The sequence below is a fragment of the Oryctolagus cuniculus genome, chromosome 7 (assembly GCF_964237555.1).
Source record: "Oryctolagus cuniculus chromosome 7, mOryCun1.1, whole genome shotgun sequence".
Taxonomy (NCBI): domain Eukaryota; kingdom Metazoa; phylum Chordata; class Mammalia; order Lagomorpha; family Leporidae; genus Oryctolagus; species Oryctolagus cuniculus.
Window position 1 is genome coordinate 142,341,751 of NC_091438.1, and position 24,354 is coordinate 142,366,104.

The window sequence follows — 24,354 nt, forward strand, 5'->3', positions numbered from 1 at the left end:
GCCTTTCAAATAAATACATACATCTTTATATGACTGCTGATGATTTGCACTACAGAAAGAGTGACCCTCAAAAATGTGCTAAGAACTCCAGGCACAGAAAACCACAGAGTACATCATTCCTTCTTGTAAAACGTCTAGAAAAGGCAACCGATAGGGACAGGAAGTGAATTCGTGATTGCCTGGAGATGGAGGTGGGGAGAACCCCAGGGAGGACCTGGACCCGGAGCTGCCACTGACTGTGGTGACAGCTGCCCATGCAAGGAACTTACTGGAAAACCACTGGTTGTTCTCTTAAAGGGAGCACCCGCTACCCTGGGGCTGATGGCAAGGCGGGAGTGCAGCCTGTGGGCGGGCGCGTGTCTCGCCGCTGCTTCAGAAGCCCCTAGCAGGACAGCAAGGCTGAAAGCACACAGGGGAAAGGCCTGGATGCTGCCAGACCTGACCTCGTGGCTTCAGGTCCTGTGAGCCAGGAACTTCCATCCTGCTGCTGGCTTAAGCCAGTTTGAGTTTCTTTCAATTAGAAACTTCCTGACCAAGGCTGATTCCATTGACTAACCCTGAGAGGTGTCGGATTTCACCTCCTCCTGTGTGTTCTGCACAAAGAGCTCCCTTGGTTGGGCAGAAACCTGAGGTGGAGCCAGCAGTGACTTCCGTCCCCCTGGCTAGGAAGCGCAGAGCCGCGAGTGGAAGCCAGCCGCGTCTGAGCTCGCAGCCTGCCCCCCGGCCCTGGACTAGGCTGCCTCTCCCAGCACCAGGGCGCGGCTCAGAGTACACGCCTGCCTGGGGACTGGAACTTTCTTTGCTGACCCCCAGACACCCTCAGAGGAGCAGGAGTGAACCAAGGCTGTGGCTCCGTCCTCCTGGGCACCACCCCATCCCGGGCAATCAACTCCCCCCTTCTCCCGGGGGCACCCCGCTGTCCTCCCTGACCACAGCTGAGGCTCCTGTTGGTGGCTGTGCCTCCCTCTGAGGCTCTGCCTGGAGTCCTCTCTGCGCAGACAGTGGCCTCCCGTCATGCCCACTCCACAGCCAGGCCCCGGGCCCGGTGGGGCAGCTCGTTACCCCCGCCTGGACTGAGCTTTCCCTGTGCTGCTTTCAAGACTCCAGCCGCGCCACCCCCCCACCGCCGCCATAATGGCTCTTCCCAGGTGTCAGGTTGAAGGATGTTTAGCACTTAAATCCGGGAACTTTGAGTAGGCATTGTGCCCTGCTTCACGTGGGTGGGGCTCATCTGAGCAGGTGAAGGCCTGAGCAGCCCCCGGCCGACGCCCTCTCTCCGCACCCTCGGCTCTCCTGGTTCTCCGCAGTCAACCCGCACCACACGACCCGGACTCGCCAGCTCCACCAGGGCCGGAGCCAATCCTTGCAACAGATTCCTACAGAGACGCACGCTGTGGGGAGGGGGGAAGACCCTGATCAATAACACTGTCCCTGCCCCAGAGCCCAGGGGCTGGCACTCAGCAGGGAGCCCCCCACAGCCAGCTGTCTGGGGGGGTTGGAGACCACACCTGTGCTGAGTCCTGCTCTCCTCTCTCCCCCTGCCTTAAACCACTTCTCAGGGGTCCTCCCCGGGCCCCCGCTCCTGGGAAGCCAAGCTGAGCTCACTGAGAGCGGGAACGACTCCCAGATGGGCTTATGGGCCGGCCTCTGTCCCTGGGGCAGGACCATGACGGTCCCCGAGGACACCAACGTGAAGCAGCAGGGCCCTCATTCAGACATCAGGGTCACAGTGAGGGGAGGGGACACGGGTGGGGCGGCTGCTGGCTGGCCGGGGTCTCCGGCCCAGAAGAGGACTGGGCTGAGTAGTCAGAAGGAGCCTGGAGTTAGAGGCTGGGGTTGAGCAGCACTAACACGTTGGAGACCGGAAGTTGCTGACATGACCAGCAATGGGAACCTCCCTGCCGGTATCGGGGAGACAGCCACCTCCTTCCTGCCGCAGCCGGACGCCAGGCCGGGCCCTCAGGCAACAGCGGCCGGCCTTCCGAGGGTGACTCCTGGCCCTGATGGGACAGCATGATCCTGAAACTTGGGAGGGGGTGTCTAGATGAATAGACTTGAGAATCCAGACTGCCCCAGCCCCCCAGAGGCCACACCCCTTCCACACCAAGGTGAAGGCCCCCTGCGGGCAGACTGCAGAGGCATCTGATGAAGCAGGCTTGGTAAAACAGCATAGCATCAGGCCCGACCCCCACCTAGGCCCCCTGCCCGGGTACCGCGTGTCCCCAGGGAGGACAGCATATACCCGCCGGCTGCACGGGCCAGCAGGAGCCAGGCAGGCTGGCCGGAAGTGGATCGTGGGGGCACTGCATGAAGGAGGGCAGGCTGGAAGGCTGGGTGGGGAGGTCCGTGGGGCTGTCCCGGAACCGGGTGGCGGGCGCTCCGGGAAGGGCCAGGGGTGTTACCGTGCCTGCGGAGTGACTGATGCTGCAAACAGCCACTTGCCCTGAGCAGAGCGCTGTGGCCGACTGCGGAGGAAGGGCTCCGAAGGAGCAGGCGGGCTACAGACAGGATGCGACGCAGGCCCAGGAAGCCGAGGCTGCCAGCCTCTGGCCCACTGGGACGGGAGCTGCCTCTCTCTCTCTCTCTCTCTCTCGCTCTCGCTCTCGCTCTCTCTCGTGCTGAGCACAGTACCAGCCTGTCCTGTGTCTTCCCAACCTGTCCTCGCCTGCAGTGAGTGTTAGAAGGACCTTCCAGGCTCTGCTGTTAGCAGAGATGAGAAGACCCCTCCCCCACTGAGGCAGGCCCCTGGGAAATTCTGGCTCCCCCAGGTCTCTCCTCATTGTCAGCTGGGAGCTGCACCCTCCTGCGTCTGCAGCAGCAGAGTCCCTGGGAGATGGCACGTTTGCTCCCACCTCACCCCCACTGTTTGCCAGCTACCTGCAGGGTGGAGGGGCTTGAGGCTCCACCCACCAGTAGAGCCTGGGGTCTTCTCCAAGGGGGACCGTGTGTCCTTGGCTTCCCCATGTCTCCTGCTGGGAGCACGTGTGGCCAGGTGGGGAGGCCCCTGTGGGACAGAGAGGGGCAGAGAACTTGGCTGAGCCAACAGAGGGGAGGGGTGCCTGTCACCCAGTGTCCCCTGGACACCAGCACTGCCCTGGGATCCTCACCCAGCATCCCCTGCACCAGCCTCACAGCTACCGAGTGTGAAGGGGGTGTCGCCCCCACTTCTCAGCTGACAACACTGAGGCCACCAGGTGCACAGGGTCCTGTCCTGGCTGAGCACCTGCCTGCCCCCTTTCTGAACAGGGGTTAGTTGATCTCTTTTTGTATATAATTTATTTATTTACTTGAAAGGCAGAGAGAGAGAGAGGGAGAGAAAGAGAGAGAGAGATCTCCCATCCTCTGGTTCATTCCTCAAATGGCCTCAATGGCTGGGGCTGGCATGGTCTGGAGGCCAGGAGCCAGGAGCTTCCTCCAGCTCTCCCAATTAGGTGCAGGGGCCCAAGGACTTGGGCCATCTTCTACTGTTTTCCCAGGCACATTAGCAGGGGGCTGGATTGGAAATGGAACAGCCAGGACTCGAGCCAGCACCCATAAGGGATGCTGGCACCACAGGTAGCCGTTTTACCTGCTATACCACAGCACCAGCCCCAACTAACCTTTTTAAAAAGCCTATTTATTGGGCACCGGTTTGAGTCCCAGCTGCTCTGCTTCTGGTCCAGCTCTCTGCTGTGGCCTGGGAAAGCAGTAGAAGATGGTCCAAGTCCTTGGGGCCCTGCACCCACGTGGGAGACCTGGAGGAAGCTCCTGGCTCCTGGCTTCGGATGGGCATGGCTCTCGCAGTAGCAGCCATCTGGGGAGTGAACCAGCGGATAGAAGACCAACCTCTACCACTCTCTCTCTCTCTCTCTCTCTCTGCCTCTGCCTCTTTGTAGCTCTGCCTTTCAAATAAATAATCTTTAAAAACAAAAACAAAACAAAAAAGCCTATTTATTTATTTGAAAGGTAGAGTGATAGAGAAGGCAGAGAGACATCTTCTATCCCCAAACTGCTCATTGCCTACACCAGCTGGGGTGGGTCAGGCTCCATTGGGTCTCCCACATGGATGCAGGGGTCCAGGGACCTGGGCCATCCTCTGCTGCCTCCCAGGCACATTAGCAGGGGTCTGGATCAGAAGTGGAGGTGCGACTCGATCCCAGGCCCTCCAAGGCAGGAGGCGGGCGCCCCGCAGCAGCTTCACCACGCCTGCCCTGGATTAATCTCTCTTTCAGCTTCAGCCTCCAAGTCTTCTCCGTTCTACTGCCTGCCCTGGGCTGCTGCTCCTCGCCAGCTAAATTCTCCAAGAAATGTGACAGGACCAGATGGTGGGCACCGATCCCAAGTGGCGGGAAGGGGAGGGCCCGGGCCTGGCGTTGGACGATGGATCCCATCCGTCACTTGGAGCTGGTAATGACCTTCCCCGCAGAGGTGCCGCCACAGGAGAGCGGCGTGTGTGCACCGTGTGTCTGAGCGCACAACGGGGGCCGCAAATCCTCTCCACCTTCCCAGACCTGGGCCCGGGCTGCTGCAGTGAGCTTCCAGGTTGCCGACAGAGGTTACTCACCAGCATCCGCTGAGACGGCTGGGGCAGCTCAGGTTGAAAGGGAATCAGGGGTGGGGGGAGAGGGGAGGGGAGGGGAGGGAAAATTAAATCCCAAGATGCCGCAGCCAGAGAGTTCCCTGAAAAACTGAGTCTGTCTCTCTCTGGATGGGGAAACAGGAGCCCTGAGACGTCCTCATGGGGACCATGCCAGGTGGAGAGTCACCGAGTACCCGCAGAACAGAGAGGGGCCCAGCACTGAGGCCAAAGCCCAGAGTCCAGGACTTGGTGCTGAGCCTCAGGGGGTGTGACTGCCACAGGTCAGGGCTGATCCAGGGCTCGGGCAGCCTCAGTCCTGAGGGGTGGGAGGCAGAGGGTTGTGGGGGCTCTGCTGTGACCCCTTTCCACAGGCAAAGCTCACGGGCCAGGCTGAGCCAGCACAGGGCATCAGGTGCCTCCCAGGCGCTCTCTGAATTCCTTAGGCAGCAGCGCCAAATGCCCTGGCATTTTGCCTGCTGCCTTCCTGGAACCACGTCCCCATCCCTGGTGATGGCAAAAGGGGGCTCTGGGATTCAGGACACACACAAGACCTGAGGTTTGTGCAGTGACCGCTGGCTGCCCGGGGAGGCCAGCCCCTCACACCTCCCTGGGCCTGACCCCAGTGCTGTAACCCTCCCAGGCGCGGGAGGCGCCCTCCAGTCAGTCATGGGATGGTCCAGGCTTGCAAATCAGACAGACCCGGTTCAATGGCTGGTGGGGTGACCATGGGTAAGTCCCTCACGTGGGGGACACACGTGTTCCACAGACAGGCCCCACACTGGGCTCCAGGGCATTGGGGGTGCCCCAGTACCACTCCTATCCTCAGAGAAATCTGTCTCCTTCAGTTCATCCAATCAGAAGTCAGCAAGCTCCGGGAGCAGAGCCCGGGAGGAAGGGTTCAGGACACAGGAGCATTAGCACCCTGCGAAGGCTCTGAGGTTCCCATCTGTGCCTGCAAGGTCTCAAAGCCAGGTACGGAAGGGCGGCTCTGGCCCTACCTCACTGGCCAAGCCTTGCTGAGGTGGGGCAGCCGCTGGGAGAGGGGTCGGACCGCAGCCAGGAGGGCAGGAGCCACAGCAGCCCTGTGGAAAGAGGCAGTCACAGCTCTGGGAGGGCTGCGCTGTCTCTCAGAGACGGCCACGGCCCCACCCCCGGGCATCTGGACCACAAAAAGCCACACCCTTGACCTCCAAAGCCTTCTTCTCCTCTCAGCCAGCTGGACTCCTGCAGGAGGACCCGGGAGGCCGAGGGAGTTGCACCGTGTGTGTGTGTGTGTGTGTGTGCATGTGTGCACATGTGCACACGCACGTGTGCTGGGGAAGGAGCTGCAGTGACCGCACTGCTTCCTGTCCGTCACTTTCAGGGGAACAGAGTGAGCGTGGTGGAAGCTCCCTGGGACCATCACTGAGGCAAGCTTGGACAAGGGACTGTGGATGCGACCCCGGGCACAGCTGGGGCAGGGCAAGGGTTACACAGCGCACTTCCAGCGCATGTTCCCTGCTTCTCCGTCTGCTGAGGACAGGTCCCTGTCCAGGCCACCTGTGGCCTGGGGCACTGACAGCCTGGCGCTGTCATCCCCAGCCCTCCCGGCTCAGCCTCCACACCTCCTGGGGGCAGAGACCGGGAGTGGGTGCAAGGTGCATAGCGGGTGGGAAGGGATGGGCAGAGCCTGCGGGGGGCTGGGGCCGACCTGCTCCGGAGGATCTGTGGGGTGGCAGGGCCCCTTCCCTCATCCCCAGTACCTGCTTTTGGATTGGAAGAGGGACACATGGGACTCAGCACTCAGAACCGTGGAGTCCCAGCCCAGGGCCCAGCAGGACAACTCCAGCCCAGAATATGGAATGCAGAGTCCAGCACCTTGGGTGAGAGCTGAAAAGCTCAGAACCACAGAAGCTCCAGGTAGAGCCCAGCGTTCCACACCCCCACAGGCAGCACCCTTGGTCCCAGAGACAGGGAGTCGGGAACAGCGTGTAAGAGACCCCGAACCCACAACCAGCGGCCCTAGAGCAGACTCCGGGGCCCTCAGCCTCCTACACCCTCGCAGCGCCTTCCAGGCCCCCTTTGTGCGCTCTCCTCCAGGAAGCCCTCCTGAGGCCCCAGCTAGGCAAGGCCCTCCTTCCCCTGCACCCTCCACTCTGCCTTCCAGGACCCTGAGCTGCTGTCCATGCCTGACCCCCTGCAGCCACGCCCCACCCCTGCCCTGGCCTGGGTGACCCAGCCCTTGCTCGTGGTACACACTCAAGGCATGTGTGTGGACTGAATTCTTGAATCGTGTCTTGTAGCACACGCTTCCTGGGGTCACACGATGTATCTGGTAAATTCCAGACAAGCTCTCAAGGCTCCTGGTGCCGAGCCCAGGGCTCTGTGCCTGGAAGACTGAGAGGCTGGCACCGAACGCCACCATGTCTGTGGCTTTATAGCATCTCCACTGTTGTCAGCTTCACCTCGAAACCCTCAAAAGTTTGGGTGAGGCTCCATCTGGGAGTAGGGTGATGACAGTAGGCTGCCCGGAGGAGGCGGCACTTCAGCGTGCAGGAAGCTGTGTGCGTCAGAGGAGAGCCAGTGCAAAGGCCCAGAAGCAGGAAATGCACCTGTGCTGAGAGACTCCAGGTGGAGGGAGATCACGGAGACAAAGGGGACGGCGGGAGGTCCCACGCTGTCCCAGGGGCCAGGCCTTCCCTGGACGGACTCCCGTATTAGCTAATCTAACTCTCCAGCTCCCTGAGGAGGTGGGCACTTCCACGTCTGTGTTAGAAAGGAGGAAGCTGAGGCCTGCAGGTGACCCGCTGAGCTCACGCAGGAGCTGAGGGCGGGGCCCAAGCCCCGGCGGTCACCATGCAGCGCCCCGCACCTGCGCCCCGACCCCCACCACTTCTTCTCGGCACAGCTGCAGGAATGAGCAGAGGCTTCCTCCAGCTCCGTGCACCATGGCCACGGTGACAGCCGAGCGCCCGTCTTCCCGTTCTCTGTGGACCCCGTGGGGTCAGAGTGGTCGCCTGTACCCTCCAGCACACACCACAGTGAGCAGCACAGAGAAGGGGTTTGCTGTCCTTTCGTCTCCAGTGGGAACATGGAGCCCACGCAGCACTGCTCTCCCCATGGGGGGATTCGGGGGTCAAGTCCAAGACCAGGGCCCCTCTCTCCTCCTTGCCAGCCCTCCCTTCCTCTCCCCGCTCCTTGGTCCTCCCTGCCCCCGCCCCGACACCCCGGCCCCTCTCTCTGCCTCTACCCTACCTCTCTCCCCATCCCCTCCAGCTAACCAAGGGATGCACATTTGGCTCAGGAGCCAAGGAGGGCCCATGGGGAGAGATGGAACAATCTGATTTTACTGTAGCTCGTTCCCCCAGACAATTGTGTGTTTATTGGGCAAAAAGAACCATGGACCTCAGCCAAGAGTGCCTGGGCCTGAGAGGTGGCCGAGGGAGGGAGGGAGGGAGGGCCCGTCTCTGACTCCCTGAGGGCCTGGGAGGCCGACTTCTCTTGCTGGGTGAGGGACAGGTAATGAAGCTGGACCCAAGTCATTCCAGAACTCCTGTCACTACAACACTGCTGTAGCCTGCTGGTCAGAAATCCCCTCTCGGGGCCAGCACTGTGGCCAGCAGCTTAAGCCGCCACTTGGGACACCTGCATCCCACACTAGAGCTCTGGTTCAAGTCCAGCTGCTCTGCTTCCAATCCGGCTCTTTGCCAACGCACCCTGGGAAGACAGCGGACACGGTCCAAGTGCTTGAGTTCCCTGCACACCTGCGTGGGAAACCCGGCTGGCGTTCCCGGCACCTGGCTTCAGCCAGGAGTGAACCTGTGTGTGGAGTGAACCAGTGGCTGGAAGATTCCTCCCCACCCGCTCTCTCTGCCTTTCAGATAAATATATGCTTTGAATTTTTTTTAAAAGAGCCCCCATGGGCTTTGATCAGAGCCAGAACATGGTCATCAGACTCCTGGGAAGAGTATTAGAAGGATGCCCAAGTCTGTCCCTTGTACGCCCAGCTCTGTCTGCAGACGGAACCCTGCCACGGAGCAGACCCCGCGCTGTGAGTCTGTGGTTCTAACAGCCACGGGATCCCTTCGTAGCCCTGCAGAACTCTGGGTGGCTGCTGTCCGTAGTGCGTTTCCTCAGTGGTTGGTGCTGAACGGTAGCAGCTGTAGTGCTAGTGTAGTAACAGCAGCCGCCATCCATTGAGAAATAACCCGCGTCCTGGGTGCTGGGCTCGGGGTGTAGCAGATGATCGCATTTCATCCTCACGGCGGCTGCGGTGGCGGGTGAGGGGCGGGGCGTTAATTTTATTCCCCTGTGATGGGGGAGGAAACTGAGGCTTCGGAGCACCGAGACCAAGACGCTGCACGTCGGACGACGCAGGGCCAAGATCCCGGAGGCTGGGACAGAGGACGCGGAGCAGGGCGCCCCCGACCACCGCATCGTGAGACACGTTCCGGTTCACGGAGGAGCGGCCAGGGAGAGCGGAGCTGAAGGGACGGCGCTGAGAAGGGAGGGGCGCCACAGTCAGCTCTCGGGACGGAATTGCAAAAGGAGAGGGAAAACCTGACCTGGAGGGCGGAGGCAGGGGCACGCGGGGATCAGCTGAGCAGAGGCACGCATGCCTCTAGGGCAACTGTTAAGCTCTGGAGAAGGGCCGACCCGGAGGATCGGGGTGATGGGGTGACCGCGGCCAGTGCTCACGCAGGGCTGGAGGGGCGCCTGCAGCCGCCTGCCAGGCTGCAGAACATCCTGGCTCACACGGGACTGAGCAAAATACGCAGAAGGGTCTTCCCTGGAACCCAAAACTTTATAGAATGTCCTCAAGAAAACACAGGAAAAAACTTCAGCAACTTTGGGTTAGGCAAGTATTTCTTAGATGCAGTTGTCAAAAGCAGAGTTCACAGAAGAACTACTTGATAAATTAGACTTCATCAGAACTAAAAATTTTCTGGGTCAGATGTTGTGGTGCAGTGGGCTAAGCTGCCACCTCCCATGCCGGCATCCCATGTGGGTGCCAGTTCGAGTCCTGGCTGCTCCACTTCTGATCCAGCTTCCTGCTAATGCACACGGGAAAGCAGAGGAAGATGGCCCAAGTGCTTGGGTCCCCGTTACCCACATCAGAGACCTGGATGGAGGTCCAGGCTGCTGCCTTCAGCTCGGATCACCCCGGGCTGTTGTAGCCACTTGGAGAGGGAAGCATCAGATAGATTGTGTGTGTTTGTGTGTGTGTGTATGTGTGTGTGTGTGTTTATCTTGCCTTTCAAATAATAAAATCTTTTTTATAAACTTCTCTCCAGAAGTCACTGCCAAGAGAATAAAACCAACAAGCCATATGTGTGGAGGTGGAGGGGAGGTCGTGGTGGAGGTGAGGGTGGCAGAGCAGCCCCCAGAGGAAACCATGGAGGGCTGCCGCAGTCCTTGGAGCCACACAGGCAGCCTGCAGGGGGCTAAGGAGCGGAGAGAAAAGGCTGGACGCTGACCACCGCCAACACCGCAGTAAATGGGGGGCATGTGGCCCAGTGGTTTAAGTCTCCGCTTGGGGCACCCTCATCCCTCTCGGAGCTGCTCCACTTCCGATCCAGCTCCCTGCTAATGCTCCCAGGAAGGCAGCAGCTAATGGCGCAAGTGCTTGGGCCCCTGTCATCCATGCGGGAGACCCCAGTGGGGTTTCTAGCTCCTGCCTTTGGCCTGGCCCAGCCCTGACTACCACAGGCATTTGGAGGGTGAGTCAGTGGATGACAAATCTTGCTCACTCTCTCTTCCTTTCAAATAAAATTAAAAATAATTGAAATTTTTACAATCAATTTATTTTTCAAAAGATTTATTTATTTTATTTGAAAGTCAGAGTTACAAAGAGAGACAAGGAGACACAGAGAGATGGAGATCTCCCACCCACTGGTTCACTCCCCAGATGGCTACAATGGCCAGGGCTGGGCCAGGCCACAGCCAGGAGCCAGGAGCCTCACCAGGGTCTCCCATGTGCGTGCAGGGGTCCAAGCACCTGGGCCATCTTCTGCTGCTTTTCCAGGTGCACTAGCAGGAAGCTGAATGGGAAGTGGAACAGCTGGGTCTCTAACCAGCGTCCATATGGGATGCCAGCATCGCAGGCGGTGGCTTAACCCACTATGCCACAGCGCAGGCCCCTACAATCAATTTAAAAAATTCACCATTTGGCTGACTTTGTGCCTGGCTCTGCTATAAAAAACTCTTTATGAAGATGACTTCACAGCGACCCTGTGAAAGAGGCACTGTTATTGCCCCATTTCACAGAAAAGAAAACCAAGGCTCAGAGCGGTCAGCCTGCTTCCTCACAGGGCTCGCGGAGGCCAGGCCAGGGCTGAGTCCCGCAGTGGAGCGCCCGTTTCCACACCTGCCCCGGCTCGGCCCTTCCCGGAGCGGTCCTCTGTGGCCGGCACAACAGTGCCCTGGCTCCCCTCACGCCAGATCGCTTAGCCTGTGCAGCAATCACACGGGGAGCACCCGCGGTCCCCACTTCATAGGTAAGAAGACTGAGGCGCACGACTTGCCCAGGACCAGACCAGGTTTCTGGTGGCCCCGCTCCAAAGCCTTCACCTCCCAACACCGTCCCCGCCTCTGGCTCCTGACTTCAGCCTCCTGCTAATGTCGACCCGGAGAGGCAGGAATGATGGCTCAAGTGATGGGGTCCCTGCCACCCACGTGCGAGACGTGGATTGGGTTCCTGGCCCTACCCTCGTGCAAACCTCATTGCCCAGGGAGGCAGTTGTCACGCAGCCCATTATGAGACATACCCATTCTGCAGATGAGGAAACTGAGGCCCAGAGAGGTTAAGTGACCTGCCCAAGGCCACACAGGTTGGCTTGTGGTGGGGCAAATATTCAAATCCAGGCCCCTGGTGAGCCTGAAGCCCATCTTCCTCTGCCCAACCACACAGTGTCTTGGGTTGTTCACTTGTGGGGCACCTTGTTGCCCCACCCCCACCCCCAGCCAACAGGCAGTTCCCTGGGGTAGAGGAGCCTCAGTGAGCTCCAGCCTTCGAGGAGGCGGGGCCGAGACCTCCCGGGGAAAAGCAGGATCCCCCGCAGAGCGGATCCCCCGGGCCTCTCGGTGATCACAGGTGCAGGGGGCCCCCTCCTCCCCGGAAGCCTGTGCAGCACCGGCAGACCTGGACTCACGGGACCTGCCAGGGGTAAGGACGGCCACTGAGGGATCTTTGCCCTCAACTGCTGCCCCCAGGGCATTGGACCAGATGATTCCTGGGGTCCCCACCGCCCTGACATTCTGTGTCCTCCTGCCCAGGTGTCTGGGGGCGGCTGCAGCAAAGGGTCTGGGGCTCAGGAATGGAGGCTGCGGAGGGCGGGGCACTTGGTGGAGCGGGCGGGGCCAGTGGTGACAGAGGAGGGGGCTCCCAGCAGGGGCCCTGGGCCAGGGCAGCTGGGAGGAAGGCAGAGGGGTGGGACTCAGACCCCTGGACAGGAGTCAGGGCCTGGGTCGGCCTGGGTCTGCTCCCCACTTGCTGTGTGACCCTGGGCAAGTCACACAGCCTCTCTGGGGATGCTGCGTGTGTAGTGGAGAGGAGGACTCCCGCCCTCGATGGGGGGCTGCTGTCGGGAGGACTGGCAGAGGTCAGAGGGCAGGGCCTGGCCTGCTCCACCCACCTCTGCTCCCAGCCCCCTGGATGTTGGCCAGGCCCTGGTATTTGTGCCCCCAGAGCTTTGCTGATTGGAGGAGGTAGGACCTTTATGCAAACGAGAGTGCTCTCTCTCTTTGTCCCTCCCCCTCTTAGGACTCCCAGGCGGTGGCTGGTGCATCCCCAGGATCCACGAAGCTGCCCAGCCCTCTCAGTGACCTTCCCCGCCTCATCCCTGCCCCCTAGGAGCTGTGCAGCCTTGGGTGAGCCCCTCACCTCTCTGGGCCTCTGTGACATGGGGATAAGCATGCCTAGCTTGTGGTCTGTTCTGTTCACCTACACCTCTTTGGAGTCCTGAATATTTAATCTTTAATACTCCTGGGGAACCACCTGTACGCCAGGCGCTGGTAAGGGTGCTGAGGACACAGTGGGTAGGCAGTGGATCTGAGGCTCTGGCCTCTCGGAGTTTCCATGGCAGTGCGTGGTCAGCGAGGAGCTGGCTGGAAGGCATTGGCAGGTGGCCAAGAGCCACACCAGCGCAGAGGGGGTGGGTGACACTCCAAGTCACACTGTGGGTCAGAGGCAGAGCCCAGGCCAGCCTGGCCCCAGAGCACACCCAGGACATAAGCCGGTGATGGGACCTACCCTGCGGGGGTCTGGACCCACGACCCAGCGAGGTCACCCCTCCTGCAGGGACACCGGGCCCCCCCCAAGCACCAGCTCCTGGGTGGGGGCCGAGACCTCCCGGCTCCTCCTCTCCTCTGGGGCCCAGCCAAGGGCTCCTGAGCTGCGCAGGGGGAGGAGCCGCCCTCACCTGCCTCTTCCCCATCCTTGTCACCCTGTCCTCTCCTAAGTGTCCGGCAGATGTCCCTTGGACCCTGGGGAAGGCCTGGTGCTGGATCTTGGCATCAGAATTCGGTTCATTCATCAACCCACAGCAGTACCCCCCCCACACACACACACACAGCAGCAGAAGTTTTAATTATCCTGATTACCACTTGCAACGTTGCTTTCCTGGCACTGATTAATGAAAGAAGATCTGGCTCTGCTTTCTCTCTCCCCAGCTCTAAGTCGGCTGGCGAGTTCCACAGCAAGGGCCGGTAAGCCGGGCCCCCGCGGGGTCCTGCAGGGAGGAGGCTGGGGGGCAGTGTGCATGACGTGGAGACACACGGTGGGGGTGGGACCCTCGTGTGTGTGAGTCAGCAGTGTGCACGGGCCGGTGCTGTGCGATGCCTGGGTGGCAGGAGGAAGTGGCCCCCTGCCGGGGCAGGTGCGGTCAGTGACAGCCGATGCCCGGAGGGTACCTGGGGGTGGGTCTGCCCCCGGGGGTAGCAGCGGGGGCCCTGGAAGCAGGTAGGCCCTGTGCCTGCTTCCTGGCAGCTCCTTCCTTTCTCCAAGCCTCTGTGTCCTCAGCCCCAGCGGGACACGGCAGTCTTGCGAGGATAGTCGCGGGCATTACTGAGGTAGGGCTGTGCACTCCAGTGGGCGCTCAGGGGGGCTTCCCCAGGAGCGCCGGTGACAGGCTGGGGGCACAGTGCAGTGACCATGAGCCGGGTCCCGGCGTCCAGGTGACAGCGCCCAGGCATTGGGTTTGCCTAGGTGTTGGGTGGGGGGAGCAGCCAGCCTCTTCTCCAGGTGCCAGAAGTGCACCTGTGGAGCCTCTGCCCGCAGGGTGGGGAGGCACAGCCGTCACTGAGCACCTACTGTGTGCATGCACCAGTGCCTGCCCCTGCTCCTACCCCCCACCAGGCTACTGCTGCCCCCACTGTACAGAGGGGGAAACTGAGGCTCGGAGCTTGAGTGCCCTTGTCCTGGGGTGGGTCAGGGCCCTCTGGGAGAGATCAGTCCCTGCAGGTTCACAGAGACCTGAGCACACACTGTCCTGTCACACACCACCTGCAAGAGGGTCCCTCTCCGGGGGGCAGCCCCCTCCCCAGTGCAGGATGCAGCTGGGGGAGGTGAGGACCCCTCTCCGACAGGTGGGCCCTGGGGCAGAGCTGCCAAGAGCACCCCTCCTCCCCGGCCCAGTGGTGGAAGGCCCAATCTATCCCCTCCCCGTACCCAGTGGCTTCACAGCCAGGGCTGGGTGCCCCCTGATGCTGCCTCCACTCCCGCAGGACCCGCCCTCCTGTCCTCGCCTCCCCACACCCACCCCTGTTCTGGACCCCGCACTCATCCGGATCCAGCAGAAGCCCGGCTCAGGTCTCGGGCGCTGAGTCGCCCAATGGGGAAGCTGGGTAGGCGACCCCGCTTCCGCTCCGCCGCCCGCCCTAATGTCATCTGCCACTTTCCAGTGACTTTTCAATTCCTTTACCATCAGAAATGATTAAATTTCCAGCATAAACACCGCTTTACCAAACCGAGTTAATCACGGCCAGGAGGGGTACGCAGGCCCCGCGCTCTGTAGACCGCGCAGGCGCAACCCCTGGGGTCCTCACCGAGGCCCCTGGGGGCCGGCGGGGGCTCCGAGTCCCTTGGGCACCAGGAGCTCCCTAGGGGGTCACGAAGCCACGCCCCTCGGCCCTGCTGCAGCCTTTTCCTGCTGGGAGTCCAGAGCGGAGGCGAGAGTGGAGGAGAGTCCCGGCTGGACCTCCCACACCCCCGCCCCGGGCACAGCTGGGGGCACCTGTCCCTCGTCCCCACCCCGGCTCCTTCTGCCCAGGTCCCCGTGGCCATCAGGGCGAGGTGCGGAGTGTCCAGGGCTGGACACTTTCCAGGCCGCTACCATCCTGGGCTCCTGCAGGCACAGGCGGTCCCGGTGACCACGGAGCCCACAGAGCCCTAGCCCCCACCCCGCCCCCAGCCCAGGCCGTCGCCCCTCCCCACCGGGGTCGCTGGCTCAGTCCAAGCTCAGCTGGAGGCTCCCGCTTCTCCTTCCCGACCTCAGCCACGGCGCAGCCCCAGCCCCTTGACTCCAGCTCCCAGGGGCCTCCCCTCTCACACACCTGCCGCCGGCGTCATGGTCTCAAAATGCGAACAGGTCCCGTCACTTCCGGGCTCGAACCCCTCTGGCCTCCCTCTGCTCTCAGAACCCCCCACCCTTTCGCGGCCTGTGAGGACTGGTGCCCCCGCCCTGCCACTGGGTCCCCCAGGACTCTCCTCACCAATCCCCCTCCTGGAGGGGCCTGGGCCTTTCTGACCTCAGGTTAGACATCCCACCTGGGGGCCAGAGCCGAGGGCCCCCCGAGCCGCAGGCTGAGATGTGGGGACGACAGCCCAAGGATCACAGAGGCAGGGGGTGCTGGGAAGGGATCAGCTGGCCTGGGTGGGGCAGAATCCAGGAGCCACAGTTCTGGGAGGAGCTTGTGGGTGGCTCCTTCCCAGCCACGCCCCTAGGAAGTGGCTCTGTAGTTCAGACAGATCTGTGTGACCTGGGCTGAAGGCGCTGTGACCCTGGCAGGACTCTCAGTCTCTCTCCCCGTCGGTGGGGCTCTGCAACAATCCAGGGGAACCCGCCACAGCACCCCCACCCCCCGTACACACACACCTGGGGAGATCCCGGGAGGCCTCTCCAAGGCGACAGCACCTGAGCACTCCCTGCCTCTGGGCCCTGGGAACTTGGGCCCTGTCTCCAGCTGTCCCCATTCTTCCCTGCCAGGGTCTCTGTCCCTGATGGTTTCCCCCTCCCCATCTCCCCTGGGCCCCCCATCCCTCCCCACCCCCAGCAGGGCAGCCAGGCCGGAGCTGACGATCAGCGTTGGCTTTGTCGGGCCAGCCTGCAGTTCCCTGCAGCGTCTTCGCAAGGTTCATGGAAGATGAATTATCAGGAAAGTAGATCATGAGAAACTAGGCATGCACTTCCAAAATTGTTTGCACCACCATCAACTTATCTTTTAATTCCATTTTTTCCCTGAACTTTTTTAATGTCTCTGTTCTTTTTTAAATTTTTATGTATTTATTTTCATTGTATTTGAAAGGTTAGGGAGTGGGGAACAGAGGCAGACAGACAAATCTTCCGTCTGCTGGCTCACTCCCCAAATGTTTGCAACATCTGGGCCCAGGCCAGGTGGAAGCCAGGAGCCCAGAACTCAGTCGGAGTCTTCCCACGTGGGCTCTCACCGCTGCCTTCCAGGGTGTGCGTGAACACACAGCTGGATCCGCAGCTGGGCCAGGACTCACACCTGGGCGCTCTGATGGGGCCGCAGGTGTCCCCACGGCATCTCAGCCACAGCCACGGTGCCAAACGCCTGCCCACCATCCTCCTCCTCCTCCCCAGTGCTTGGGGTGGGCGCTATGACGGCTCCCATTTGCAGACAAGGAGACTGAGGTAGAGAGTGAGGGGGCTCATCCAAGGCTACTCCCAGCCGCTGAGAGACTCAGAGCTGGCAGGTCCAAGGAGTCTCCGGGAAACTCACGGAAAATGCATGCTATGCAGAACTGCGCACAGTTTCAGAAATGCCTGCACGCGCAATAAGCTTACCTTTTAACGCCGCTTGTACGTGAGCTCTGTGGAGTCCTCTCACACGTGCAGATGGGCCAGCCTCTGAGCCCCACTCTAACCACTGCCCGGCTCTGCCTCGGGCAGCAGCTGCAGGTGCACCTGGGGAGAATGAGACAGCAAGGACCACAAGGGCACCCTCTTCTGTTTAGCACTGCTACTGGAGGGCAAGTCCATTTGGACTCAAGTGGTACTGCTTAAAAATAAACAGGGGCGAGTGCTCTGGCGTAGCGGGGAAAGCTCCCGCCTGTGACGCTGGCATCCCATATGGGTGCTGGCTCACGTACCAACTGCTCCTCTTCTGATCCAGCTTCCTGCTAATGCGCCTGGGAAAGCAGCAGAAGATGACTCAAGTGCTTGGGCCCCTGCAGCCACATGGGAGACCCAGATGAAGCTTCTGGCTCCTGGTTTCAGCCTGGTCCATTGTGGCCACTTGAAGAGTGAATCAGAGGATGGAAGATCTCTCCCTCCCTCTCTCTCTGCTTCTTTCTTTCTTTCTTTCTTTCTTTCTTTCTTTCTTTCTTTCTTTTTTTTTTTTTACAGGCAGAGTGGACAGTGAGAGAGACAGAGAGAAAGGTCTTCCTGGTTCACCCCCCAATGGCCACTTCAGCCGGCACACCACGCTGATCCAAAGCCAGGAGCCAGGTGCTTCCCCTGGTCTCCCATGCAGGTGCAGGGCCCAAGCACTTGGGCCATCCTCCACTGCACTCCCATCCCAGGCCACAGCAGAGAGCTGGACTGGAAGAGGAACAACCAGGACAGAATCTGGAGCCCCGACCAGGACTAGAACCCAGAGTGCCGGCGCCACAAGCAGAGGATTAGCCTATTGAGCCACGGCGCCAGCCTCTCTGCTTCTTTATTTCTGTCTCCCTCTCTCTCCATCGCTCTGCCTTTCAAACAAATAAATCAACTTTAAAGAAAAAGAGCTCCTCCCTGGCCAGGGGCAGAACCAGCCCTCTGCAGGCTGTAGACCAACAGTGAACAACAAACTCATGCACTTAGTGAGTGCCCGCTGTGTGCCCAGCCCTGTTCTAACAGCCTTACATCTGTTTATTGCTCTAAGTCCCACGACAATCCCAGTGGAAAACCTGGACTATGAGCCCGGCAAGGGAACAGTTGGCAGTGCTCACCGCTAACCTACAGATGGGGAAACAGGCCCAAGAATGGAGGAGATGCTCAGAGACAGACCGCTGGGTTGGGGACCAGAGCCTGCATTCAGACAAGCCCCCCGGGTGATTCTGGGGCATCACAGGAGTGGGAAACCCTAGCAGGTGGGCTCAGGAAGACCCAGGTCCCACTCTGTCTCCCCAGCAGGTTGGTGACCTCAGGATCTGGCTTCATTTCTCGGAACCACAGTTTCCCCAACAGTGCCTTGAATAGTTGGGTGTTCAAGACCACAGAGGCAAGTGCCTGAAACACCGCATGGCACGGCAAGGGGTGGAGAACTGGCGGCTTCCTTGTGAATATCATCACCCAGTGATGGGCAGGAGGCCACACTGGCAATGCTCACTCTCTCTCCACCCCCACCTCAGGGCCTTTGCACATGCAGTCCCCTCTGCTGGAATGCCCTTGCTCCCTTCTAGAGTTCAACCCCCAAGGAAAGTCCCTGCCCCTGGTAGCACTTACCCTGGAGAATAATTATCTAGAGAGTGATTTACTAATGGCCCTCCTGGCTAGACGCTCACCTCCAGAAGATGGCCATATTGATAACCCAGCACCCAGCACTCAGCACCCACACAGTGCCTGGCCCCTGCACAGTGCTGAGTAAGAGTTGGGGGAAGGAACAGAGCTAACGTGGAAGCAGATGCACAAAGCAGCTCCTTAGGAAAGCGTCTCCCAGAGGGCACTGACCCCAGGCAACAGCAGGCACCGCCTCCCTCCCCCAGGTGCCCACATCCACCACTGCTAAGTAACTGTCCGGCTTGGAGGAGTTAATATCCCAAGCCCCTGGGTTCTGCAGGGCTGGCCTGCTTGACAGAGCACCATAATTAAGCCCTGTGTGGGGAGGAGCAGGCTGCTGGTGGAGGACTCCCCCACCCCTACTCTAGGGAAGACAAGGGAGCCCCTTATTCTCCCTGAGCCACCACATCCCCCCTCCCTTCCTCTTCGCACTTGAAGAAGGGGCCCAGAGAGGGGAGGTGATGGGCCCCAGGACACACAGCTGTTTAGCGATGGAGACGGACCCAGGCCCTGCTGGGTGACTGAACGCAGGCCCGGCTTTCAGAGTCCCTGAGCATCCCCTACCTTCCTGGGATCCCCTGCACAAGCTCTGCCTGCACACTTCTCTCAGAGCCCGCCTCCCGTCCCCTTCCTCCCAGGCCTGTGAAGGGTCTCAGGTCACAGAAGCAGCCCTGGGGGAGCTGCAACCCTGCAAAGCCCTTAGAAAGGAGAAGACTCATGCTCACTTCCTGTTTCACAACTTTCCATTAATTTACCCACTCACCTATCGATCCATCCACCCACCCACCCATCCATCCATCCATCCACCCATACACCCATACACCCACCCACCCATTCACCCACCCACCCATCCACCCGTCCATCCACCCACCCATCCACCCATTCACCCACCCATCCATCAGTCAACCCATCTGCCCACTCATCTACCCACTCATCCATCCGACAAACACGTGATGAGCAGTTGCTTTTGGCCAGGGACTAGACCAGGCTCTGGGACAGAGCAGTGGGCAGAGAGCCGTCATTCTTCCCCTCAAGGAGCCCACATGGTAATGGGGACTGGGGATGGATGCTTAAAGCTCCAACCTACTACGGGGCATGCCAGGTGGTGATGAGGGCTGGGACCCAGAACGCTGAGAAGGGGCAGGGGAAGGGGGGCACTCGGAAGAGGTGAGGACGCTTCAGCTGAGACCTGGAGGGGTGGCAGAGCTGCACTGTCCAGGGGTGGGGGGCAGGGTGGGCAGCGGGTCGTTATTAGTAGCACCCCTCTGCTCACCCAGCTCACCCCAGTGGGCTGATGAGCTGCGCGGTCACTTTTCCTCATGGGGTTTGGGAAGCTCCTGTGCACACGTCCTGAACTTGAAGGCAGCACACAGTAGGTGGTCGGGGCGTCCTGAACTCCAAGGTCGCCATCAAGGTCGTCTTCACCGGTGCTTCCCACTCACTCCCTGTTCTGAGGGCTCTGAAACTTCAAGCAAGAAGTATTGGGGTGAACACCGCCCTGCCCCGTGGAGCTGCCCCACCCGGGGGATGCGGGCGCCACGGAGCACCCTGGGCCCTTCCTGGGACAGGGGCGCTGCGGGAGATGCGCAGGCGTGGCGTCGATCCCCCGGCTTCCCGCACCACGCAGACTGGGAGGCAGCGCGGGCTGTTCTTGGCCCTCAAGGCCTCATTCATTATGATAATTGGCACCTTCGCAGATGTCTGCCGTGTGACGCCTGCTCTGGGGACAAAAGGTTCCAGTAATTCTGTTGGAACAGCACTCTCCAAGCAATATGTTCTGCATTTGGACCGCGAGCAAAACAGTTTATTTTTCAGAACACTGGCGCTCGGCCGCACTTGCGCCCCCTCCTGGACGGTCTCAGATGTTGCAGAGCTGCAGGGCTGGGGATCAGATGTGCGGCGCTGGGGTGGGCTGAGAGCGCCAGGTCTAGGGAGGCCGTTTGCAATCCCCTGGGGACTCTCACCTCTGCCCTCATTTCCTCCTGGTCCGTGAGGTCGCATAACTGAGCAGGGGACTTCACCAGCTCACAATCCCCCACCCCCTGTGTGCCCCTGACTCGCGTCTCACACAGGGATCTTTGTGTAGCCCAAGCTCCGGAACAGGGCCTGGCCCAGGGTAAGTGCTTAAAATGAGCGTCCTCGGGGGGAATGCTTGGTGCACGGGTAAGTTGGAGAGCCTGGGTTCGAGTCCCAGCTCGGCTTCGGATCCAGCTTCCTGCCCCTGCACACCCTGGGAGGGAGCAGGTGATGGCTCCGGGACTTGGTCCCTGCCCCCCACATGGGACACTTGGACTGAGTTCCTGTCTCTTGTCTTTGCCCTGGCCCTGGCTGATTCAGGCATCCGGGGAGTGAACAAGAGAATGAGCAAACCCTCTCCCTGTCGCTTCGCCTTTCCAGTGAGATGAAAATGAATAAATGGACACATTTGTGTTCCAATGTGACCTCCTTAAGAGGAGCAGCCTGGGCACACAGGTGCCCGCCGGGTGCCGGCACATGTCCAGCCCTGCTCGGGCTCACCTCATCCTCACGCCAGCTCTGAGGGTGGCTGCGGGACCCCAGCTGGCGTGTCTGTCAATCGTAGGCGCGTCTCCCGGATCCACGCCCTTGACCCTCACAGAGCCCCTCCAGGTGGGCATTGTTCACTCACACTCTACAGATAGCTCCAGTCCCTCAACTTCCCGCTACAGGAGACTTGGGTCTGACAGAACGTTCTGGAACCCTGAGTCCAAGGTCCCTGGATGACAATGGTGTTTTTTTAAGAGCAACTTTGTACCAGCCACACACACTTCCTCATCTGCGCCGCCTGGTGTAACCCCCACAGCAGCCGCAGGGGTCCTCTTTCTCTCTGCAGGTGCCGGGGAAGAAACTGAGGCACGGAGATGTTGGGCTCTTGGCTCCGAGCCACCCACCCTGCCCTCTCACTGTGCCGGCTTCGCGGCTGCCCCAGGGCTGGGCAGTGGGTAAGGCCGGGGCTGCCCTGAGCAAAGCCAGGACGAGGAACCACGAGGAACCACGGCCAAAGGCCAGATGTGGACGCGACGCACCGCACCGGCTCTGAAAGCGGGGTGGGGGGTGGGGGTGGGGGGTGCCCTGGGGCGGAGCCGGGACGCAGCCCCGAGGCCCCACTTAGAAGCTGTTCCTTATTTTGAATCTATTTGCTCTGTAAATTTTCCCGTGGCCTTTGGCCAAAATTAATAGAATTCTGACCCCGGAAAGCTAAAAGCACTTGGGAATGAGGAGCCTGGAGCCCCGGCGCAACCTTTGGGCGAGGACAAGGTGACCGCGGAGGGGGCCACTTCCCTCCCCGCTCCTCCCCCAGGTCCCCATTAACCTCCCGGCCCCTCGTCCTGACCTGCAGACACCCAGGGAGAGCGAGGGGCCGAGAGGCAGGGCTTTGCCAGGGGGGCTCCCAGCACGGGGCCCAGGGCGCAGGCAGAGCCGCTGCAGCCTTGCCCGCCCACCGTCAGCTACTCCAGCTACTCCAGCCGGGGGCGGGGCGGCCGGGAGCAGGGAGCCGAGAGCCGCTGCCTACTTGACGCAGTCACGGTGGGCCTCCGTGTGTCGGGGTTCACAGCACCCTGGAACTTTGGGCAGCACACACCACGACATGCCCTGGTACCCCGGCCACAGCACAGGCCCCAGCCGTGGCAGGATGGCGTTCCCAGCACCGCGGTGTTCGCCGCCGCCGCGGGTTCTCGCTGTTTCCCTGTCCTGCGCTCTGGAAGCTTCCGCACGCCAAGCCGCCGTCCATGCTGGCGCGCACAGTGGCTTAGGCTCCAGGCTCTCGAGGGGCCTCCCTCCCTGTTCTCACAGGACTTGGAGACGGGCTCACCTCTGGCTGACCACAAGGAGAAGAAAGTCCAGGAAAAGGGGCTGTAGGGCCCAGCCCATCGCTGGCCTGACTCCCTGCCCTCCTCGTGGCCCCGTGGGACCCTGGCCTCCGACCCCCCTGGATCAGCTCAGCAGCTCCTGCTGGGTGGGGGAGTGGGGGGGGCTGGCTGAGGGGGGCAGTCTCAGAGCGCAGGGACGCTGTCCCTGTGCTATCCACGTCCCCTGTCCCACGTCCTCCACCAAACCACCAGGACGTTCCAGCAACTGCCTGTGGCACTCCATCTCAGGGCATCCGCTCGGCCTTGCCTAGGGTGGGTGAGGTCTCAGAGGACGCACGCCCCAGGCTGGGGAGCCAGAGGCAGGGGCTGCACCGGCGGACGGAACTGCAGTGCCTGCGCAGGTGACCGGTTCTGCCATGGGCTTCGCACTGAAGATGCGGAGCCCGCCTGGCTGAGTGGCGCTGGGCCAAGCCTCGCATTCCGGCTTCAGTGTTCTTGTTTGTAAGGATCCCACGGCGGGGGGGGGGGGGGGGGGGGGTGGTATTGGGACGCTGGCATCCTGCAGCGGAGTGCCCAATTCCAGCTTCCTGCCCGTGCTGGGAGGAGGCGTAAGTACTTGAGTCCCTGCCACTGATGTGGGAGACATGGATGGAGTTCCTGGCTCCCAGCTTTGGCCTGACCCAGTCCTGGCTGTCTCAGGCATCTGGGGAAGGAACCAGCAGAATTTTTAAAAACGTTAAGGCTCCCAGCAGCAGCTTGCTAGGGTTTTGTGGCTGTAAGCATCACGTACCCAGACCACACCCATGAGCGGAGTGTGTGTGCCCAGCCTCCCCCAGAGCCCACGTCCTCTCGATTCAGCACAGCCCGGGATCTGGGCCCATCCGTCTCCTGTTCCACGCAGTCCAGGGTCCTGAGCCGGGGCTGCACTCCAGGCCCCAGCTGATTAGGGCAGGGCGTTAACATGGCTGGAGTCACTGGCTCAGAAATGGAAGGAGATGCCAGCGGGGAATGCTGGGACCGAGGCGCAGGCTCTTTGCCTCAAAATTGAACCCAGGGAAACCAAGGAGGCGGACGCAGCCGTCTTGCCGCCACGTGGTGTCTGAGGACGGAGGAGAGAAGGAGGTCTCCAGAGGAGACTCCCGGAGAGACAGATGCCATGGTTTGAGCTCCTGATCAAGCCATTCCTGCAGTCCAGCTCGTTCCCGTTCCAGTTGCTATGCCAACACCTCCCCTTTGTGCGGAAGCCGGCATCTGCAACCAAAAGCACCGAACCAGACCTTGCGTGCTGCTGCTGCGGTGCCATCATGCGCTCAGGACCCAGTGTCCCCTTCGGCACAGCGGCAGGGCCAAGCCTGGCAGTCTCCAGGGGCCCAGCTCTGACCTGGTGGGGTTCTAAGGAGCCCGAGCACCAGGCAAGGTGTGGTGCTCTCAGAAAAACCCAGGGCTGGGCCTTTCTCGCTCAGTCCCCGGGGAAGCTGGGACGCCAATCACAAACGGATCCCAACAAAGACAAGTCAATCACGCTGGCGCCCCCCGCTCCTGCTGAGGGATTTGGTTCAGGAAAAACCAAGCCAGGGAGGGAAAAAGAACTAAGAACTTCCTTCTGAAGCTGGGATTGCTAAGAACGGGGGAGGCCCTGGTGGTGATACCGGCTCCCATGAATCCTCTCTCGGTATTGTAAAACGTGTTCTTATCCACCTGTACCTGCCCAAGGCACAGGGCAGGACGGGGGGCCCAGGGATAAAGAGCAGCCCAGAGAGACTAAGCGGCTCACCTGAGGTCACACAGCCATTACAGGGCTAGCCCAGGGCTTCAGCCCCCTCCACGTGCTGCATCTCCAGTCTCCGCCGACAGCTCTGCTGCCCCGGCTCGGGGGCTCAAGAGTGGCTGAGTTGAAGGTACCTGCCTCTGGGTGCCCACACGGCTGCAGGTGGACTCCACTGCTGTCACCACCGGGGCTCCCCGGGGCCTGGCAGGGAGGAGAGGGGTGGCCGTGGCCTCCTGGCTAGGAATGTGTGTGTTGGGGCCCCCTGTAGGATGGCCACTGGGGACGGTCCCCACGCTCCAGGTCAGGCACTCCAGGAGTGGCCACGTGGGTCTGCTCTGCAGAGAGCACCTGCTCCACAACAGCTGAGTCCCTCCAGGGCCTCAACTCCCGTCAAAGACCTTGGCCGTGACGTGGGGGCCCCTGCCCAATCCCAGGCCTCATGGGCCCCAGCCTCAGCTGAGCCAACCTGTCAGCCCCAGGCCTCGTCCATCGCCA